The sequence below is a fragment of the Falco cherrug genome, chromosome 21 (genome assembly GCF_023634085.1).
Source record: "Falco cherrug isolate bFalChe1 chromosome 21, bFalChe1.pri, whole genome shotgun sequence".
Classification (NCBI taxonomy): Eukaryota; Metazoa; Chordata; class Aves; order Falconiformes; family Falconidae; genus Falco; species Falco cherrug.
Genome location: NC_073717.1, coordinates 1,125,777 through 1,147,997, shown reverse-complemented (window position 1 = coordinate 1,147,997; position 22,221 = coordinate 1,125,777).

The following is a 22,221-nucleotide window of genomic DNA, read 5'->3' as shown; positions in this document are numbered from 1 at the left end:
CGCCCACCAAAGCCCGTCCCCGCCCACCACAACCCGTCACCGCCCACCACAACCCGTCCAAGGCGTCCCAGCCCGTCCCAGCCCATGTCAGCCCGTCCCAGCCCACCACAACTCGTCCCAGCCCACCACAGCCCGTCCCAGCCTGTCCCAGCCCACCAAAGCCCGTCCCAGCCCACCACAGGCCACTACAGAACACCACAGCCTACCGCAGCCCACCACAGCCCGTCACAGCTCGTCCCAAACCATCACAGCCCGTCACAGCCCGTCTCAGCCCACCACAGCCCGTCCCCGCCCACCACAGCCCGTCCCAGCCAAGGACAGACCATTCCAGACCAGCAGAGCCTGTCCCTGCCCACCAGAGACTGTCCCCGCCCACCACAGCCCTTTCCCGCCCACCACGGCCCGTCCCCGCCCACCACGGCCCGTCCCTGCCCACCATGGCCCGTCCCCGCCCACCACGGCACGTCCCCGCCCACCACGGCCCGTCCCAGCTCAACCACAGCCCGTCTCAGCCCGTGCCAGCCCACCACAGCCCACTACAGACCGTCCCAGCACTTCCCAGCCCGTCCCAGCCCACCACAGCCCATTCCAGACCACCAGAGCCCGTCCCCACCGACCAAAGCTCGTCCCAGCCCACCACAGCCCGCCCCGGCCCTACACAGCCCGGCCTGGCCCACCACAGCCCGCCCCGGCCCACCACAGCCCGGCCCAGCCCACCACAGCCCGTCCCAGCCCACCACAGCTTCTCCCAGCCCACCACAGCTTCTCCCAGCACACTAAGTCCCACCACAACCCACCACAGAACACCACAGTTCACCACGGCCCACCACGGCACGTCCCAGCCCACCATAGCCCGTCTCAGCTCACCACAGCCTGTCCCAGCCCACCACGGCCCACCGCAGCCCGTCCCAGCCCACCACGGCCCGTCCCAGCCCACCACGGCCCGTCCCAGCCCACCACGGCCCGTCCCAGCCCGTGCCAGCCAATACCAGTCCACCACAGCCCGTGCCAGCCTTTCCCAGCCCACCACAGCCCTTCCCAGCCCACCACAGCCCGTCCCAGCCCACCACAGCCCACCACAACCCGTCCCAGCCCACCACAGCTTGTCCCAGACCACCACAGCCCGTCCCAGCCCACCACAGCTCACCACAGCCCGTCCCAGCCCACCACAGCCCGTCCCAGCCCACCACAGGCCACTACAGCACACCACAGGCTACCGTAGACCACCACAGCCCGTCCCAGCCCACCACAGCCTGTCCCGTCCCACCACAGCCCACCACAGCCCGTCCCAGCCCGCCACAGCCCGTCCCAGCCCACCACAGTCCACCATAGCCCAATACAGCCCACCACAGCCCGTCCCAGCCCATCCCAGCCCATCTCAGCTCACCACAACCCACCACAACCCTTCCAAGCCCACCACAGTTCATTACAGCTCGTTCCAGCCCGTTCCAGCCCAGCAGAGCCCGTTCCAGCCCACCAGAGCCCACCAAAGCCCGTCCCCGCCCAACACAGCCCATCCCCGCTCACCACAGCCCGTCCCAGGCCACCACAGCCCTTCCCTGCTCACCACAGCCTGTCCCCGCCCACCACAACTTGTCCCCGCCCACTACAGCCCGGCCCGGCCCACCACAGCCTGTCACGGCCAACAAAGGCCGGTCCTGGCCCACCACGGCCCCTCCCAGCCCACCACAGCTTGTCCCAGCCCACCACGGCCCACCACAACCCACCACGGCTTACCACAGCCCACCACAGCCTACCGCAGACCACCACATCCCGTCCCAGCCCACCACAGCCCGTCCCAGCCCTCCACAGCCCACCTCAGCCCACCGCATCCCGTCCCAGCCCACCACAGCCCGTCCCAGCCCACCACAGCCCGTCCCAGCCCACCACAGCCCGTCTCAGCCCACAACGGCCCGTCCCAGCCCACCACGGCCCGTCCCAGCCCACCACGGCCCGAAACAGCCCACCACGGCCCGAACAAGCCCAGCACGGCCCGAACAAGCCCAGCACGGCCCGAACAAGCCCACCACGGCTCGTAGCGGCCCACCACAGCCCGTCGCGGCCCACCACGGCCCACAGCGGTCCGTCCCGGCCAACCACGGTCCGTCGCAGCCCACCATGGCCCACCTCAGCCCACCACGGCCCTTCCCAGCACACCACAGCCCGTCCCAGCCCGTCCCAGCCCACCACAGCCCGTCCCAGCCCACCACAGCCCGTCCCAGCCCACCACAGCCCGTCCCAGCCCACCACAACCCACCACAGCCTGTCCCAGCCCACCAGAACCCGCCTCAACCCAAAACAGCTCCTCCCAGGCCACCACAGCCCGTCCCAGCCCACCACAGCCCGTCCCAGCCCACCACAGCCCTTCCCAGCCAGTGTCAGACCATACCAGCCCACCACAGCCCGTGCCAGCCCGTCCCAGCTCGTCCCAGCCCACCACAGCCCGTCCCAGCCCACCACAGCCCGTCCCAGCTCGTCCCAGCCCACCACAGCCCGTCCCAGCTCGTCCCAGCCCACCACAGCCCGTCCCAGCTGGTCCCAGCCCACCACAGCCCGTCCCAGCCTGTCCCAGCCCACCACAGCCCGTCCCAGCCCACCACAGCCCGTCTCAGCCCACCACAGCCCGTCCCAGCCCACCGCAGCCCGTCCCAGCCCACCGCAGCCCGTCCCAGCCCACCGCAGCCCGTCCAAGCCGTCCCAGCAAATCCCAGCCCACCATAGCCCGTCTCAGCTCACCACAGCGCGTCCCAGTCCACCACACCCACCACAGCCCATCCCAGCCCATTCCAGCTCACCACAGCCCGTCCCAGCTCACCACAGCCCACCGCAGCCAGTCCCAGCCCACCACAGCCCACCGCAGCCGGTCCCAGCCCACCACACCCCACCGCAGCCCATCCCAGCCCACCACAGCCCGTCCCACCACACCAGAGTCCGTCCCAGCCCACCACGGCCCGTCACAGCTTACCACGGCCCACCACGGCTTGCCACGGCCCATCCCAGCCCACCACAGCCCGTCCCAGCCAACCACGGCCCACCACAGCCCGCCACGGCCCGTCCCAGCCCGCGACGGCCCGTCCCAGCCCGTCCCAGCTCACCACGGCCCGTCCCAGCCCGTCCCAGCCCACCACAGCCCGTCCCAACCCACCACAGCCCGTCCCAGCCCACCACAGCCCGTCCCAGCCCACCACAGCCCACCACAGCCCGTCGCAGCCCACCACAGCTGGTCCCAGCCCACCACAGCCCGTCCCAGCCCACCACAGCCCGACTCAAGCTCACCAGAACCCACCACATCCCACCACAGCCCAACACGGCCCGTCCCAGCCCACCACTGCCCACCACAGCCCACCACAGTTCACCACGGCCCATCCCAGCCCACCACGGCCCGTCTCAGCCCACCACAGCCCGTCCCAGCCCATCCCAGACCACCACAGCCCGTCCCAGCCCACCACAGGCCACCACAGCCCGTCCCAGCCCACCAGAGCCCGTCCCAGCCCACCAGAGCCCGTCACAGCCCGTCCCAGCCCACCATATAAAGTACAAGCCCATAGAAGCCCACCACAGCCCGTCCCAGCCCACCACGGCCCGTCCCAGACCACCACAGCCCACCACAGCCGGTTACAGCTTATCACAGCCCATCCCAGCCCACCACAACCCGTCCCAGCCCACCACAGCCCGTCCCAGCCCGTCTCCGCCCACCACAAACTGTCCTCGCCCACCACAGCCTGTCCCCGCCCAGCAAAATCTCTCCCCGCCCACCACAGCCCATCCCAGCCCACCACAGCTCACCACAAACCACCACAGCCCACCACAGCCCGTCCCAGACCATCCCAGCCCATCCCAGCCCACGACAGCCCGTCACAGCCCGTCCCAGCCCACCGCAGCCCGTCCCAGCCCACAACAGCCAGTCCCAGCCCGTCCCAGCCCACCACAGCCCGTCCCAGCCCACCACAGCCCGTCCCAGCACACCACATCAAGTACCAGTCCGTCCTAGCCCACCACGGCCCGTCCCAGCCCACCACGGCCCGTCTCTGCTCACCACAGCCCGTCCCGGCCCTCCACAGCCCGTCCGAGCCCTCCACAGCCCACCACAGCCCGTCCCAGGTCACCACAGCCCGTCCCAGCCTACCACAGCCCACCACGGCTCACCACGGCCCACTACGGCCCACCACGGCCAACGACGGCCCGCCACAGCCCGCCACAAACTGTCCCGGCCCGCCAAAGCCCATCCCAGCCTGCCACAGCCCGACCCAGCCCACCACAGCCTGTCACAGCCCACCACAGCCCGTCCCGGTCCACCACAGCCCGTCCCTGACCACAACAGCCCGTCCCAGCCCACCACAACCCACCACAGACCGTCCCAACCCACCACAGACCGTCCCAACCCACCACAGCCCGTCTAAGCTCACCATAACCCACCACAGCCCGTCCCGGCCCACAACAGCACGTCCCAGCCCGTCCCAACCCACCACAGACCGTCCCAACCCACCAGAGCCCGTCTAAGCTCACCATAACCCACCACAGCCCACCACAGCCCGTCCCGGCCCACAACAGCCCGTCACAGCCCACCACAGCCTGGCACAGCCCGTCCCAGCCCGTCCTAGCCCGGCATAGCCCGTCCCAGCTCGGCACAGCCCACCACAGCCCGGCAAGGCCCACCACAGACCGTCCCAGCCTGTCCCAGCCCTTCCCAGCCCGTCCTAGCCCACCACAGCCCGGCACAGCCCACCACAGCCCACCACAGCCCACCAGAGCCCGTCCCGGCCCACCAGAGCCCGCCCCGAGCCATCACGGCCAGTCCCAGCCCACCACGGCTGACCACAGCCTGTCCCAGCCCACTACAGCCGCTGCCAGCCCACCACAGCCCACCAGAGCCCATCCCAGCCCACCACAGCCGGTCCCGGCCCACCACGGCCCACCACAGCCCGTCCCAGCACATCACAGCCTGTCCCAGCCCACCACAGCTCGTCCCAGCCCACCACAGCCCGTGCCAGCCCACCACGGCTGACCACAGCCCGTGCCAGGCCACCACGGCCCACCACAGCCCATCACAGTTCACCACGGCCCTTCCCAGCCCACCACGGACCACCGCAGCCCACCACGGCCCGTCCCAGTTCACCACGGCCTGTCCCAGCCCACCACAGCCCATCCCAGACCACCACAGACCGTCCGAGCCCACCACAGCTTGTCCCAGCACAGCACAGCCCGTCCCAGCCAGCCACAGCCCACCGCAGCCCATCCCAGCCCACCCCAGCCAGCCACAGCCCACCACAGCCCACCACAGCACGTCCCAGACCGTCCCAATCCTTCCCAGCCCGTCCTAGCCCAACAAAGACCGCCACAGCCAACCACAGCCCGTCCCAACCCACCAGAGCCCGTCCGGAGCCACAACGGCCCGTCCCAGCCCACCACGGCCCACCACAGCCCGTCCCAGCCCACCACAGCCCGTCCAAGCCCACCACAGCACGTCCCTGCCCACCACAGCACGTCCCCGCCGACCACAGCCCACCACAGCCCAACACAGCCCAACACAGTGCATCCCAGCCTGTCCCAGCCCACCACAGCCCATCACAGCACGTCCCAGATCGTCCCAGCCCACCACAGCTTGTCCCAGCCCACCATAGCCCGTCCCAGCTCACCACAACCCACCATAGCCCGTCCCAGCCTGTCCCAGCCCGGCCTAGCCCACCACAGCCCGTCCCCGCCAACCACAGCCCGTCCCCCGCCCACCACAGCCCGTCCCCGCCCACCACAGCCGGTCCCAGCCCACCACAGCCGGTCCCAGCTCACCAAAGCCCACCAAAACCCGTCCCAGCTCACCACAGCCCGTCACAGCCCGTCCAAGCCCGTCCCCGCCCACCACAGCCGGTCCCAGCCCACCACAGCCGGTCCCAGCTCACCACAGCCCACCAAAACCCGTCCCAGCTCTACCACAGCCCGTCACAGCCCGTCCAAGCCCGTCCCAGCCCACCACAGCCTGTCCCAGCCCACCACAGCCTGTCCCAGCCCGTCCCATTCCACCACACCGAGTCCCAGCACACCACAGCCCGTCCCAGCTTACCACAGCCCACCACAGCCCGTCCTGGCCCACTACAACTCGTCCCAGCCCACCACAGCCCACCACAGCCCGTCCCGGCCAACCACAGCCCGTCCCAACTCACCACAGCCCGTCCCAGCCCACCACAACCCGGCCCAATCCACCACAGACCACCACAGCCCACCACAGACCACCACAGCCCGTCCCAGCCCACCACAGCCCACCACAGTCCGTCCCGGCCCACTACAACTCGTCCCAGCCCACCACAGCCCACCACAGCCTGTCCCAGCCCACCACAGCCTGTCCCTGAGCACCACAGCCCGTCCCAGCCCACCACGGCCCATCCCAGCCCACCACAGCCCGTCCCAGCCCACCACAGCCCACCACAGCCCGTCTCAGCCCACCACAGCCCGTCTCAGCCCACCACAGCCCGTCTCAGCCCACCACAGCACACCACAGCCCGTCCCAGCCCACCAGAGCCCGTCCCAGCTTACCACAGCCCACCACAGCCCGTCTCAGCCCACCACAGCCCGTCCCGGCCCACTACAACTCGTCCCAGCCCACCACAGGCCACCACAGCCCATCCAGCCCGTCCCAGCCCACCACAGGCCGTCCCAGCCCACCACAGCCCAATACAGCACACCACAGCCCGTCACAGCCCGTTAGAGGCCACCAGAGCTTGTCCCGGCCCACCAGAGTCCGTCCCAAGCCACCACGGCCCGTCCCAGCCCACGACAACTGACCACAGGCCGTCCCAGCCCACCATGGCCCGTCCCAGCCCACCACAGCCCGTCCCATCCCACCACAGACCACCACAGCCCGTCCCAAACCACCACAGCCCTTCCCAGCCCACCACAGCCCACCACAGTCTGTCCCAGCCCAGTACAACTCGTCCCAGCCCACCACAGCCCACCACAGCCCATCCCAGCCCACCGCAGCCCGTCCCAGAGCACCACAGCCCATCCCAGCCCACCACGGCCTGTCCCAGCCCACCACAGCCCATCCCAGCCCACCACGGCCCGTCCCTGCCCACCACAGCCCGTCCCAGCCCACCACGGCCAGTCCCAGCCCACCACGGCCCATCCCAGACCACCACGGCCCGTCTCAGCCCACCACGGCCCACCACAGCCCACCACTAGCCCGTCCCAGCCCACCACAGCCCGTCCCAGCCCGTCCCAGCCCACCACAGCCCGTCCCAGCCCACCACAGGCTGTCCCCGCCCATTACAGCCCATCCCAGCCCGTCCCAGACCACCACAGCCCGTCTCAAGCTCACCAGAACCTACCACAGCCCACCACAGCCCGTCCCAGACCACCACGGCCCACCACAGCCCACCACGGCCCGTACCAGCCCACCACGGCCCGAACAAGCCCACCACGGCCCGAACAAGCCCACCACGGCCCGAACAAGCCACCACACGGCTCGTAGCGGCCCACCACAGCCCGTCGCGGTCCACCACGGCCCACAGCGGTCCGTCCCGGCCAACCACGGTCCGTCGCAGCCCACCATGGCCCACCTCAGCCCACCACGGCCCTTCCCAGCCCACCACAGCCCGTCCCAGCCCGTCCAGCCCACCACAGCCCGTCCCAGCCCACCACAGCCCACCACAGCCTGTCCCAGCCCACCAGAACCCGCCTCAACCCAAAACAGCTCTTCCCAGGCCACCACAGCCCGTCCCAGCCCACCACAGCCCGTCCCAGCCCACCACAGCCCGTCCCAGCCAGTGTCAGACCGTACCAGCCCACCACAGCCCGTGCCAGCCCGTCCCAGCTCGTCCCAGCCCACCACAGCCCGTCCCAGCCCGTCCCAGCCCACCACAGCCCGTCCCAGCTCGTCCCAGCCCACCACAGCCCGTCCCAGCTCGTCCCAGCCCACCACAGCCCGTCCCAGCCCGTCCCAGCTCACCACAGCCAGTCCCCGTCGACCACAGCCCGTCCCAGCCCCACCACGGCCCGTCTCAGCCCACAACGGCCCGTCCCAGCCCACCACAGCCCGTCCCAGCCCACCACGGCTTCAAACAGCCCACCACGGCCCGAACAAGCCCAGCACGGCCCGAACAAGCCCAGCACGGCCCGAACAAGCCCAGCACGGCCCGAACAAGCCCACCACGGCCCGAACAAGCCCACCACGGCTCGTAGCGGCCCACCACAGCCCCGTCGCGGCCCACCACGGCCCACAGCGGTCCGTCCCGGCCAACCACGGTCCGTCGCAGCCCACCATGGCCCACCTCAGCCCACCACGGCCCTTCCCAGCCCACCACAGCCCGTCCCAGCCCGTCCCAGCCCACCACAGCCCGTCCCAGCCCACCACAGCCCGTCCCAGCCCACCACAACCCACCACAGCCTGTCCCAGCCTACCAGAACCCGCCTCAACCCAAAACAGCTCCTCCCAGGCCACCACAGCCCGTCCCAGCCCACCACAGCCCGTCCCAGCCCACCACAGCCCGTCCCAGCCAGTGTCAGACCGTACCAGCCCACCACAGCCCGTGCCAGCCCGTCCCAGCTCGTCCCAGCCCACCACAGCCCGTCCCAGCCCACCACAGCCCGTACCAGCTCGTCCCAGCCCACCACAGCCCGTCCCAGCTCATCCCAGCCCACCACAGCCCGTCCCAGCTCGTCCCAGCCCACCACAGCTGGTCCCAGCCCGTCCCAGCCCACCACAGACCGTCCCAGCCCACCACAGCCCGTCTCAGCCCACCACAGCCCGTCTCAGACCACCACAGCCCGTCCCAGCCCACCACAGCCCGTCTCAGCCCACCGCAGCCCGTCCCAGCCCACCACAGCCCGTCCGAGCCCACCGCAGCCCGTCCCAGCCCACTGCAGCCCGTCGCAGCCCACCGCAGCCCGTCCAAGCCGTCCCAGCAAATCCCAGCCCACCATAGCCCGTCTCAGCTCACCACAGCGCGTCCCAGTCCACCACACCCACCACAGCCCATCCCAGCCTATTCCAGCCCACCACAGCCCGTCCCAGCTCACCACAGCCCACCGCAGCCAGTCCCAGCCCACCACAGCCCACCGCAGCCGGTCCCAGCCCACCACACCCCACCGCAGCCCATCCCAGCCCACCACAGCCCGTCCCACCACACCAGAGTCCGTCCCAGCCCACCACGGCCCGTCACAGCTTACCACGGCCCACCACGGCTTGCCACGGCCCATCCCAGCCCACCACAGCCCGTCCCAGCCAACCACGGCCCACCACAGCCCGCCACGGCCCGTCCCAGCCCGTGACGGCCCGTCCCAGCCCGTCCCAGCTCACCACGGCCCGTCCCAGCCCGTCCCAGCCCACCACAGCCCGTCCCAACCCACCACAGCCCGTCCCAGCCCACCACAGCCCGTCCCAGCCCACCACAGCCCACCACAGCCCGTTGCAGCCCACCACAGCCCGACTCAAGCTCACCAGAACACACCACGCCCCACCACAGCCCAACACGGCCCGTCCCAGCCCACCACTGCCCACCACAGCCCACCACAGTTCACCACGGCCCATCCCAGCCCACCACGGCCCGTCTCAGCCCACCACAGCCCGTCCCAGCCCATCCCAGACCACCACAGCCCGTCCCAGCCCACCACAGGCCACCACAGCCCGTCCCAGCCCACCACAGCCCGTCCCAGCCCACCACAGCCCGTCACAGCCCGTCACAGCCCACCATATAAAGTACAAGCCCATAGAAGCCCACCACAGCCCGTCCCAGCCCACCACGGCCCGTCCCAGACCACCACACCCAACCACAGCCGGTTACAGCTTATCACAGCCCATCCCAGCCCACCACAACCCGTCCCAGCCCACCACAGCCCGTCCCAGCCCACCACAGCCCGTCCCAGACCACCACAACCCACCACAGCCCGTCCCAGCCCACCACAACCCGTCCCAGCCCGTCCCAGCCTACCACAGCCCGTCCCAGCCCACCGCAGCCAGTCACAGCTTGTCCCAGCCCACCACAGCCCACCACAGCCTGTCCCAGCCCATCCCAGCCCACGACAGCCCGTCACAGCCCACCACAGCCAGTCCCAGCTTGTCCCAGACCACCAGAGCCCGTCCCAGCCCACCACAGCCCGTACCAGCCCACCACATCAAGTACCAGTCCGTCCCAGCGCACCACGGCCCGTCCCAGACCACCACGGCCCGTCCCAGCCCACCACGGCCTGTCTCCACTCACCACAGCACGTACCAGCCTGTCTCAGCCTACCACAGCCCGTCCCCGCCCACCGCAGCCCGTCCCAGCCCAGCGCAGCCCGTCCCAGCCCAGCGCAGCCCGTGCCAGCCCACCACAGCCCGTCCCAGCACACCACAGCCCACCACAGCCCGTCCCAGCCCGTCTCCGCCCACCACAAACTGTCCTCGCCCACCACAGCCTGTCCCCGCCCAGCAAAATCTCTCCCCGCCCACCACAGCCCATCCCAGCCCACCACAGCTCACCACAAACCACCACAGCCCACCACAGCCCGTCCCAGACCATCCCAGCCCATCCCAGCCCACGACAGCCCGTCACAGCCCGTCCCAGCCCACCGCAGCCCGTCCCAGCCCACAACAGCCAGTCCCAGCCCGTCCCAGCCCACCACAGCCCGTCCCAGCCCACCACAGCCCGTCCCAGCACACCACATCAAGTACCAGTCCGTCCTAGCCCACCACGGCCCGTCCCAGCCCACCACGGCCCGTCTCTGCTCACCACAGCACGTACCAGCCTGTCTCAGCCTACCACAGCCCGTCCCAGCATGTCCCAGCCCACCGCAGCCCGTCCCAGCCCACCACAGCCCGTCCCAGCCCACCGCAGCCCGTCACAGCCCACCACAGCCCGTGCCTATCCACCACAGCCCGTCCTAGCCCACCACAGCCCGTCCCAGCCCACCACAGCCCGTCCCAGCCCACCACAGCCCACCACAGCCCGTCCCAGCCCACCACAGCCCACCACAGCCCGTCTCCACCCACCACAACCTGTCCTCGCCCACCACAGCCTGTCCCCCGCCCAGCAAAATCTCTCCCCGCCCACCAAAGCCAATCCCAGCCCACCACAGCTCACCACAAACCACCACAGCCCACTACAGCCCGTCCCAGACCATCCCAGCCCATCCCAGCCCACGACAGCCCGTCACAGCCCGTCCCAGCCCACCACAGCCCGTCCCAGCCCATCCCAGACCACCACAGCCCCGTCCCAGCCCACCACAGGCCACCACAGCCCGTCCCAGCCCACCAGAGCCCGTCAAAACCCGTCCCAGCCCACCATATAAAGTACAAGCCCATAGAAGCCCACCACAGCCCGTCCCAGCCCACCACGGCCCGTCCCAGACCACCACAGCCCACCACAGCCCGTCCCAGACCACCACAACCCGTCCCCACCACGGCCCAGCCCACCGCAGCCAGTCACAGCTTGTCCCAGCCCACCACAGCTCACCACAGCCTGTCCCAGCCCATCCCAGCCCACGACAGCCCGTCACAGCCCGTCACAGCACACCACAGCCAGTCCCAGCTTGTCCCAGACCACCACAGCCCGTCCCAGCACACCACAGCCCGTACCAGCCCACCACATCAAGTACCAGTCCGTCCCAGCGCACCACGGCCCGTCCCAGACCACCACGGCCCGTCCCATCCCACCACGGCCTGTCTCCACTCACCACAGCACGTACCAGCCTGTCTCAGCCTACCACAGCCCGTCCCCGCCCACCGCAGCCCGTCCCAGCCCACCACAGCCCGTCCCAGCCCACCACAGCCCGTCCCAGCCCACCACAGCCCGTCCCAGCCACCACAACCCACCACAGCCTGTCCCAGCCCACCAGAACCCGCCTCAACCCAAAACAGCTCTTCCCAGGCCACCACAAGCCCGTCCCAGCCCACCACAGCCCGTCCCAGCCCACCACAGCCCGTCCCAGCCAGTGTCAGACCGTACCAGCCCACCACAGCCCGTGCCAGCCCGTCCCAGCTCGTCCCAGCCCACCACAGCCCGTCCCAGCCCACCACAGCCCGTCCCAGCTCGTCCCAGCCCACCACAGCCCGTCCCAGCTCGTCCCAGCCCACCACAGCCCGTCTCAGCCCACCACAGCCCGTCTCAGCCCACCACAGCCCTTCCCAGCCCACCGCAGCCCGTCCCAGCCCACCGCAGCCCGTCCCAGCCCACTGCAGCCCGTCGCAGCCCACCGCAGCCCGTCCAAGCCATCCCAGCAAATCCCAGCCCACCATAGCCCGTCCCAGCCCACCACAGCCCGTCCCAGCCCACCACAGCCCACCACAGCCCGTTGCAGCCCACCACAGCCCGTCCCAGCCCACCACAGCTTGTCCCAGCCCGTCCAGCCCACCACAGCCCGACTCAAGCTCACCAGAACACACCACGCCCCACCTCAGCCCACCACGGCCCTTCCCACCACACCACAGCCCGTCCCAGCCCGTCCCAGCCCACCACAGCCCGTCCCAGCCCACCACAGCCCGTCCCAGCCCACCACAGCCCGTCCCAGACCACCACAACCCACCACAGCCTGTCCCAGCCCACCAGAACCCGCCTCAACCCAAAACAGCTCTTCCCAGGCCACCACAGCCCGTCCCAGCCCACCACAGCCCGTCCCAGCCCACCACAGCCCGTCCCAGCCCACCACAGCCCGTCCCAGCCCACCACAGCCCGTCCCAGCTCGTCCCAGCCCACCACAGCCCGTCCCAGCTCGTCCCAGCCCACCACAGCCCGTCCCGGCTGGTCCCAGCCCACCACAGCCCATCCCAGCCTGTCCCAGCCCACCACAGCCCGTCCCAGCCCACCACAGCCCGTCTCAGCCCACCACAGCCCGTCCCAGCCCACCGCAGCCCGTCCCAGCCCACCGCAGCCCGTCCCAGCCCACCGCAGCCCGTCCAAGCCGTCCCAGCAAATCCCAGCCCACCATAGCCCGTCTCAGCTCACCACAGCGCGTCCCAGTCCACCACACCCACCACAGCCCATCCCAGCCTATTCCAGCCCACCACAGCCCGTCCCAGCTCACCACAGCCCACCGCAGCCAGTCCCAGCCCACCACAGCCCACCGCAGCCGGTCCCAGCCCACCACACCCCACCGCAGCCCATCCCAGCCCACCACAGCCCGTCCCACCACACCAGAGTCCGTCCCAGCCCACCACGGCCCGTCACAGCTTACCACGGCCCACCACGGCTTGCCACGGCCCATCCCAGCCCACCACAGCCCGTCCCAGCCAACCACGGCCCACCACAGCCCGCCACGGCCCGTCCCAGCCCGCGACGGCCCGTCCCAGCCCGTCCCAGCTCACCACGGCCCGTCCCAGCCCGTCCCAGCCCACCACAGCCCGTCCCAACCCACCACAGCCCGTCCCAGCCCACCACAGCCCGTCCCAGCCCACCACAGCCCCACCACAGCCCGTCGCAGCCCACCACAGCCCGTCGCAGCCCACCACAGCCCGTCCCAGCCCACCACAGCCCGACTCAAGCTCACCAGAACCCACCACATCCCACCACAGCCCAACACGGCCCGTCCCAGCCCACCACTGCCCACCACAGCCCACCACAGTTCACCACGGCCCCATCCCAGCCCACCACGGCCCGTCTCAGCCCACCACAGCCCGTCCCAGCCCATCCCAGACCACCACAGCCCGTCCCAGCCCACCACAGGCCACCACAGCCCGTCCCAGCCCACCACAGCCCGTCCCAGACCACCAGAGCCCGTCACAGCCCGTCCCAGCCCACCATATAAAGTACAAGCCCATAGAAGCCCACCACAGCCCGTCCCAGACCACCACGGCCCGTCCCAGACCACCACAGTCCCACCACAGCCGGTTACAGCTTATCACAGCCCATCCCAGCCCACCACAACCCGTCCCAGCCCACCACAGCCCGTCCCAGCCCGTCTCCGCCCACCACAAACTGTCCTCGCCCACCACAGCCTGTCCCCGCCCACAAAATCTCTCCCCGCCCACCACAGCCCATCCCAGCCCACCACAGCTCACCACAAACCACCACAGCCCACCACAGCCCGTCCCAGACCATCCCAGCCCATCCCAGCCCACGACAGCCCGTCACAGCCCGTCCCAGCCCACCGCAGCCCGTCCCAGCCCACAACAGCCAGTCCCAGCCCGTCCCAGCCCACCACAGCCCGTCCCAGCCCACCACAGCCCGTCCCAGCACACCACATCAAGTACCAGTCCGTCCTAGCCCACCACGGCCCGTCCCAGCCCACCACGGCCCGTCTCTGCTCACCACAGCCCGTCCCGGCCCTCCACAGCCCGTCCCAGCCCTCCACAGCCCACCACAGCCCGTCCCAGGTCACCACAGCCCGTCCCAGCCTACCACAGCCCACCACGGCTCACCACGGCCCACTACGGCCCACCACGGCCAACGACGGCCCGCCACAGCCCGCCACAAAACTGTCCCGGCCCGCCAAAGCCCATCCCAGCCTGCCACAGCCCGACCCAGCCCACCACAGCCTGTCACAGCCCACCACAGCCCGTCCCGGTCCACCACAGCCCGTCCCTGACCACAACAGCCCGTCCCAGCCCACCACAACCCACCACAGACCGTCCCAACCCACCACAGACCGTCCCAACCCACCACAGCCCGTCTAAGCTCACCATAACCCACCACAGCCCACCACAGCCCGTCCCGGCCCACAACAGCACGTCCCAGCCCGTCCCAACCCACCACAGACCGTCCCAACCCACCACAGCCCGTCTAAGCTCACCATAACCCACCACAGCCCACCACAGCCCGTCCCGGCCCACAACAGCCCGTCACAGCCCACCACAGCCTGGCACAGCCCGTCCCAGCCCGTCCTAGCGCGGCATAGCCCGTCCCAGCTCGGCACAGCCCACCACAGCCCGGCAAGGCCCACCACAGACCGTCCCAGCCTGTCCCAGCCCTTCCCAGCCCGTCCTAGCCCACCACAGCCCGGCACAGCCCACCACAGCCCACCACAGCCCACCAGAGCCCGTCCCGGCCCACCAGAGCCCGCCCCGAGCCACCACGGCCAGTCCCAGCCCACCACGGCTGACCACAGCCTGTCCCAGCCCACTACAGCCGCTGCCAGCCCACCACAGCCCACCAGAGCCCATCCCAGCCCCACCACAGCCGGTCCCGGCCCACCACGGCCCACCACAGCCCGTCCCAGCACATCACAGCCTGTCCCAGCCCACCACAGCTCGTCCCAGCCCACCACAGCCCCGTGCCAGCCCACCACGGCTGACCACAGCCCGTGCCAGGCCACCACGGCCCACCACAGCCCATCACAGTTCACCACGGCCCTTCCCAGCCCACCACGGACCACCGCAGCCCACCACGGCCCGTCCCAGTTCACCCACGGCCTGTCCCAGCCCACCACAGCCCATCCCAGACCACCACAGACCGTCCGAGCCCACCACAGCTTGTCCCAGCACAGCACAGCCCGTCCCAGCCAGCCACAGCCCACCGCAGCCCATCCCAGCCCACCCCAGCCAGCCACAGCCCACCACAGCCCACCACAGCACGTCCCAGACCGTCCCAATCCTTCCCAGCCCGTCCTAGCCCAACAAAGACCGCCACAGCCCACCACAGCCCGTCCCAACCCACCAGAGCCCGTCCGGAGCCACAACGGCCCGTCCCAGCCCACCACGGCTGACCACAGCCCGTCCCAGCCCACCACAGCCCGTCCAAGCCCACCACAGCACGTCCCTGCCCACCACAGCACGTCCCCGCCGACCACAGCCCACCACAGCCCAACACAGTGCATCCCAGCCTGTCCCAGCCCACCACAGCCCATCACAGCACGTCCCAGCTCGTCCCAGCCCACCACAGCTTGTCCCAGCCCACCATAGCCCGTCCCAGCTCACCACAACCCACCATAGCCCGTCCCAGCCTGTCCCAGCCCGGCCTAGCCACCACAGCCCGTCCCCGCCAACCACAGCCCGTCCCCGCCCACCACAGCCCGTCCCCGCCCACCACAGCCCGTCCCCGCCCACACACAGCCGGTCCCAGCCCACCACAGCCGGTCCCAGCTCACCACAGCCCACAACAGCCCGTCCCAGCTCACCACAGCCCGTCACAGCCCGTCCAAGCCCGTCCCAGCCCACCACAGCCTGTCCCAGCCCACCACAGCCTGTCCCAGCCCGTCCCATTCCACCACACCGAGTCCCAGCCCACCACAGCCCGTCCCAGCACGTCCCAGCCCTGTCCCTGAACACCACAGCTCGTCCCAGCACACCACAGCCCGTCCCAGCACACCACAGCCCGTCCCAGCCCACCACAGCCTGTCCCAGCCCACCACAGCCTGTCCCCAGCCCCACACAGACAATCCCAGCACACCACAGCCCGTCCCCAGCTTACCACAGCCCACCACAGCCCGTCCCGGCCCACTACAACACGTCCCAGCCCACCACAGCCCACCACAGCCCGTCCCGGCCAACCACAGCCCGTCCCAACTCACCACAGCCCGTCCCAGACCACCACAGACCACCACAAGCCCACCACAGACCACCACAGCCCGTCCCAGACCACCACAGACCACCACAGCCCACCACAGCCCACCACAGTCCGTCCCGGCCCACTACAACTCGTCCCAGCCCACCACAGCCCACCACAGCCTGTCCCAGCCCACCACAGCCCGTCCCTGAGCACCACAGCCCGTCCCAGGCCCACCGCGGCCCAGCCCAGCCCACCACAGCCCGTCCCAGCCCACCACAGCCCCACCACAGCCCGTCTCAGCCCACCACAGCCCGTCTCAGCCCACCACAGCCCGTCTCAGCCCACCACAGCACACCACAGCCCGTCCCCAGCCCACCATGAGCCCGTCCCAGCTTACCACAGCCCCACCACAGCCCGTCTCAGCCCACCACAGCCCCGGCCCGGCCCACTACAACTCGTCCCAGCCCACCACAGGCCACCACAAGCCCATCCAGCCCGTCCCCAGCCCACCACAGGCCGTCCCAGCCCACCACAGCCCAATACAGCACACCACAGCCCGTCACAGCCCGTTAGAGGCCACCAGAGCTTGTCCCGGCCCACCAGAGTCCGTCCCAAGCCACCACGGCCCGTCCCAGCCCACGACAACTGACCACAGGCCGTCCCAGCCCACCACGGCCCGTCCCAGCCCACACCACAGCCCGTCCCATCCCACCACAGACCACCACAGCCCGTCCCAAACCACCACAGCCCTTCCCAGCCCACCACAGCCCACCACAGTCTGTCCCAGCCCAGTACAACTCGTCCCAGCCCACCACAGCCCACCACAGCCCATCCCAGCCCACCGCAGCCCGTCCCTGAGCACCGCAGCCCGTCCCAGCCCACCACGGCCTGTCCCAGCCCACCACAGCCCATCCCAGCCCACCACGGCCCGTCCCTGCCCACCACAGCCCGTCCCAGCCCACCACGGCCAGTCCCAGCCCACCACGGCCCAGCCCAGCCCACCACAGCCCGTCCCAGCTCGTCCCAGCCCACCACAGCCCCTCCCAGCCCACCACAGGCTGTCCCCGCCCATTACAGCCCATCCCAGCCCGTCCCAGACCACCACAGCCCGTCTCAAGCTCACCAGAACCTACCACAGCCCACCACAGCCCGTCCCAGACCACCACGGCCCACCACAGCCCACCACGGCCCGTCCCAGCCCACCACGGCCCGACCAAGCCCACCACGGCCCGAACAAGCTCACCACGGCCCGAACAAGCCCACCACGGCTCGTAGCGGCCCACCACAGCCCGTCGCGGTCCACCACGGCCCACAGCGGTCCGTCCCGGCCAACCACGGTCTGTCGCAGCCCACCATGGCCCACCTCAGCCCACCACGGCCCTTCCCAGCCCACCACAGCCCGTCCCAGCCCGTCCCAGCCCACCACAGCCCGTCCCAGCCCACCACAGCCCGTCCCAGCCCACCACAGCCCACCACAGCCTGTCCCAGCCCACCAGAACCCGCCTCAACCCAAAACAGCTCTTCCCAGGCCACCACAGCCCGTCCCAGGCCACCACAGCCCGTCCCAGCCCACCACAGCCCGTCCCAGCCAGTGTCAGACCGTACCAGCCCACCACAGCCCGTGCCAGCCCGTCCCAGCTCGTCCCAGCCCGTCCCAGCCCACCACAGCCCGTCCCAGCCCACCACAGCCCGTCCCAGCCCGTCCCAGCTCACCACAGCCAGTCCCCGTCGACCACAGCCCGTTCCAGCCCACCACGGCCCGTCTCAGCCCACAACGGCCCGTCCCAGCCCACCACGGCCCGTCCCAGCCCACCACGGCCCGAAACAGCCCACCACGGCCCGAACAAGCCCAGCACGGCCCGAACAAGCCCACCACGGCCCGAACAAGCCCACCACGGCCCGAACAAGCCCACCACAGCCCGTCTCAGCCCACCACAGCCCGTCTCAGCCCACCACAGCCCGTCCCAGCCCACCACAGCCCGTCTCAGCCCACCACAGCCCGTCCCAGCCAACCGCAGCCCGTCCCAGCCCACCGCAGCCCGTCCCAGCCCACTGCAGCCCGTCGCAGCCCACCGCAGCCCGTCCAAGCCGTCCCAGCAAATCCCAGCCCACCATAGCCCGTCTCAGCTCACCACAGCGTGTCCCAGTCCACCACACCCACCACAGCCCATCCCAGCCCATTCCAGCCCACCACAGCCCGTCCCAGCTCACCACAGCCCACCGCAGCCAGTCCCAGCCCACCACAGCCCACCGCAGCCAGTCCCAGCCCACCACACCCCACCGCAGCCCAGCCCAGCCCACCACAGCCCGTCCCACCACACCAGAGTCCGTCCCAGCCCACCACGGCCCGTCACAGCTTACCACGGCCCACCACGGCTTGCCACGGCCCATCCCAGCCCACCACAGCCCGTCCCAGCCAACCACGGCCCACCACAGCCCATCACGGCCAGTCCCAGCCCGTGACGGCCCGTCCCAGCCCGTCCCAGCTCACCACGGCCCGTCCCAGCCCGTCCCAGCCCACCACAGCCCGTCCCAACCCACCACAGCCCGTCCCAGCCCACCACAGCCCGTCCCAGCCCACCACAGCCCACCACAGCCCGTTTCAGCCCACCACAGCCCGTCCCAGCCCACCACAGCTTGTCCCAGCCCGTCCCAGCCCACCACAGCCCGACTCAAGCTCACCAGAACACACCACGCCCCACCTCAGCCCACCACGGCCCGTCTCAGCTCACCACAACCCGTCCCAGCCCACCACTGCCCACCACAGCCCACCACAGTTCACCACGGCCCATCCCAGCCCACCACGGCCCGTCTCAGCCCACCACAGCCCGTCCCAGCCCATCCCAGACCACCACAGCCCGTCCCAGCCCACCACAGGCCACCACAGCTCGTCCCAGCCCACCACAGCCCGTCCCAGACCACCACAGCCCACCACAGCCCGTCCCAGCCCACCATATAAAGTACAAGCCCATAGAAGCCCACCACAGCCCGTCCCAGCCCACCACGGCCCGTCCCAGACCACCACAGCCCACCACAGCCGGTTACAGCTTATCACAGCCCATCCCAGCCCACCACAACCCGTCCCAGCCCACCACAGCCCGTCCCAGCCCGTCTCCGCCCACCACAAACTGTCCTTGCCCACCACAGCCTGTCCCCGCCCAGCAAAATCTCTGCCCGCCCACCACAGCCCATCCCAGCCCACCACAGCTCACCACAAACCACCACAGCCCACCACAGCCCGTCCCAGACCATCCCAGCCCATCCCAGCCCACGACAGCCCGTCACAGCCCGTCCCAGCCCACCGCAGCCCGTCCCAGCCCACAACAGCCCGTCCCAGCCCACCACAGCCCGTCCCAGCACACCACATCAAGTACCAGTCCGTCCTAGCCCACCACGGCCCGTCCCAGCCCACCACGGCCCGTCTCTGCTCACCACAGCCCGTGCCCTCCACAGCCCGTCCCAGCCCACGACAGCCCACCACAGCCCGTCCCAGGTCACCACAGCCCGTCCAGCCTACCACAGCCCACCACGGATCACCACGGCCCACTACGGCCCACCACGGCCAACAACGGCCCGCCACAGCCCGCCACAAACTGTCCCGGCCCGCCAAAGCCCATCCCAGCCTGCCACAGCCCGACCCAGCCCACCACAGCCTGTCACAGCCCACCACAGCCCGTCCCGGTCCACCACAGCCCGTCCCTGACCACAACAGCCCGTCCCAGCCCACCACAACCCACCACAGACCGTCCCAACCCACCACAGACCGTCCCAACCCACCACAGCCCGTCTAAGCTCACCATAACCCACCACAGCCCACCACAGCCCGTCCCGGCCCACAACAGCACGTCCCAGCCCGTCCCAACCCACCACAGACCGTCCCAACCCACCACAGCCCGTCTAAGCTCACCATAACCCACCACAGCCCACCACAGCCCGTCCCGGCCCACAACAGCCCGTCACAGCCCACCACAGCCTGGCACAGCCCGTCCCAGCCCGTCCTAGCCCGGCATAGCCCGTCCCAGCTCGGCACAGCCCACCACAGCCCGGCAAGGCCCACCACAGACCGTCCCAGCCTGTCCCAGCCCTTCCCAGCCCGTCCTAGCCCACCACAGCCCGGCACAGCCCACCACAGCCCACCACAGCCCACCAGAGCCCGTCCCGGCCCACCAGAGCCCGCCCCGAGCCACCACGGCCAGTCCCAGCCCACCACGGCTGACCACAGCCTGTCCCAGCCCACTACAGCCGCTGCCAGCCCACCAACAGCCCACCAGAGCCCATCCCAGCCCACCACAGCCGGTCCCGGCCCACCACGGCCCACCACAGCCCGTCCCAGCACATCACAGCCTGTCCCAGCCCACCACAGCTCGTCCCAGCCCACCACAGCCCGTGCCCAGCCCACCACGGCTGACCACAGCCCGTGCCAGGCCACCACGGCCCACCACAGCCCATCACAGTTCACCACGGCCCTTCCCAGCCCACCACGGACCACCGCAGCCCACCACGGCCCGTCCCAGTTCACCACGGCCTGTCCCAGCCCACCACAGCCCATCCCAGACCACCACAGACCGTCCGAGCCCACCACAGCTTGTCCCAGCACAGCACAGCCCGTCCCAGCCAGCCACAGCCCACCGCAGCCCCATCCCAGCCCACCCCAGCCAGCCACAGCCCACCACAGCACGTCCCAGACCGTCCCAATCCTTCCCAGCCCGTCCTAGCCCAACAAAGACCGCCACAGCCCACCACAGCCCGTCCCAACCCACCAGAGCCCGTCCGGAGCCACAACGGCCCGTCCCAGCCCACCACGGCTGACCACAGCCCGTCCCAGCCCACCACAGCCCGTCCAAGCCCACCACAGCACGTCCCTGCCCACCACAGCACGTCCCCGCCCGACCACAGCCCACCACAGCCCACAACAGCCCACCACAGTGCATCCCAGCCTGTCCCAGCCCACCACAGCCCATCACAGCACGTCCCAGCTCGTCCCAGCCCACCACAGCTTGTCCCAGCCCACCATAGCCCGTCCCAGCTCACCACAACCCACCATAGCCCGTCCCAGCCTGTCCCAGCCCGGCCTAGCCCCACCACAGCCCGTCCCCGCCAACCACAGCCCGTCCCCGCCCACCACAGCCCGTCCCCGCCCACCACAGCCCGTCCCCGCCCACCACAGCCGGTCCCAGCCCACCACAGCCGGTCCCAGCTCACCACAGCCCACAACAGCCCGTCCCAGCTCACCACAGCCCGTCACAGCCCGTCCAAGCCCGTCCCAGCCCACCACAGCCTGTCCCAGCCCACCACAGCCTGTCCCAGCCCGTCCCATTCCACCACACCGAATCCCAGCCCACCACAGCCCGTCCCAGCACGTCCCAGCCCGTCCCAGCCTGTCCCTGAACACCACAGCTCGTCCCAGCACACCACAGCCCGTCCCAGCACACCACAGCCCGTCCCAGCCCACCACAACCCGGCCCAATCCACCACAGACCACCACAGCCCACCACAGACCACCACAGCCCGTCCCAAACCACCACAGCCCGTCCCAGCCCACCACAGCCCACCACAGTCCGTCCCGGCCCACTACAACTCGTCCCAGCCCACCACAGCCCACCACAGCCTGTCCCAGCCCACCACAGCCTGTCCCTGAGCACCACAGCCCGTCCCAGCCCACCACGGCCCATCCCAGCCCACCACAGCCCGTCCCAGCCCACCACAGCCCACCACAGCCCGTCTCAGCCCACCACAGCCCGTCTCAGCCCACCACAGCACACCACAGCCCGTCCCAGCCCACCAGAGCCCGTCCCAGCTTACCACAGCCCACCACAGCCCGTCTCAGCCCACC